We start from the raw sequence: 1,262 nt of genomic DNA on the forward strand, positions 1-1,262 counted from the left end.
ATATTATATTAAATAATACATTAATTTAACATTCTCTAGTCCATTTCCTACAAAAAAGGATATGCATTTATAATTAAAACATTTAATATTATTAAACCTTAAATTGATAATTTTATAATTTATATTTTTATACAATTATCATTTTTATTTGTCTACAAAACCATCCCGTAAGCATAAATTCAGTCAAGTGTGTTAATAATGTGTTTAATGTGTCCATTGCAGACAGTACCTGTGTTAATCGGTAGATCTATAGTGTTGATCACAGTCCTCTTCCTCATCCTAAAACCAGGAGGCTCCAATGGAGGTCGAAAGCAGAGCAAGTTTCCAAAAACCTTGCAGGATCCCAATGTGAAATACTCATTGCTACTCATAGAGAAAGAGGTCCGTCGGAATTTAAATGTGTACATAGGTTTTCTCCGGCAAAGGAAAGCAAGAACATTACTGCAGCTCAACTGAACTACTTTTATTTGCTTTGCAACAGGAAATCACTCATGACAAAAAAATGTCGGTTTGGTCTTCCGTCCTCTTCTCACGTTCTTGGTCTCCCTATTGGTAGGACATTGCACTATATATCTTTATCATGTCAGCAGAATCACCTGACCTTGAAATCTGACACACTATAATTTCACCTGAGTTTCACATGTTTTCTAAGACGGATCTTGTACGCTGTCACAGGCCATTATGTTTACCTGTCTGCAAAGGTGAATGGGAATCTGGTTATTCGTGCATACACACCTGTGTCCAGTGATGAGGACAAGGGATACATTGATCTAGTTGTAAAGGTGCGATGCAATACATTTTGTAGTTGCAAATGACTGGTTATGTTTTATAGTGTCCTATACTTTGTGAGGTTTTTAAAAATCCCTTTCTTCAATATCTTACGTCAGGTCTACTATAAAAATACCCATCCAAACTATCCCGATGGAGGCAAGATGTCTCAGTACTTGAATGACATGAAGATTGGAGACACCATTGACTTCAGGAGTCCGAATGGATTACTGGTATACAATGGAAATGGTAAGGAAAAATACAACTTTTTTTTTTTTTAGTTTGTATTATTTATGGAAATTTTTTGTCTTATTACAGCATGAATAATCACAGATTCAGTGCTATTTTAGTATTATGAATACACTATTACAGTATTTACTAATATTTTGAATTAGCTCTATTTTTTTTATTTTCAGTATTTATTTATTTTTATTATTTTAGCTTTCAATTATTTTATTTCAGTTTTTTATAGTTTACTTTTAGCTAACAACATA

The 1,262-nt window shown here is 32.8% G+C and overlaps 1 pseudogene; it reads left to right on the forward strand.

The window, feature by feature from the left end:
• Window positions 1-222: 222 nt before the first annotated feature.
• On the forward strand, window positions 223-1,017 carry LOC107682933 (NADH-cytochrome b5 reductase 2-like; annotated as a pseudogene).
• The last annotated feature ends 245 nt before the right edge of the window (window positions 1,018-1,262 follow it).

The sequence above is a fragment of the Sinocyclocheilus anshuiensis genome, unplaced genomic scaffold (assembly GCF_001515605.1).
Source record: "Sinocyclocheilus anshuiensis isolate Anshui unplaced genomic scaffold, SAMN03320099.WGS_v1.1 C32734044, whole genome shotgun sequence".
NCBI classification, from domain to species: Eukaryota; Metazoa; Chordata; class Actinopteri; order Cypriniformes; family Cyprinidae; genus Sinocyclocheilus; species Sinocyclocheilus anshuiensis.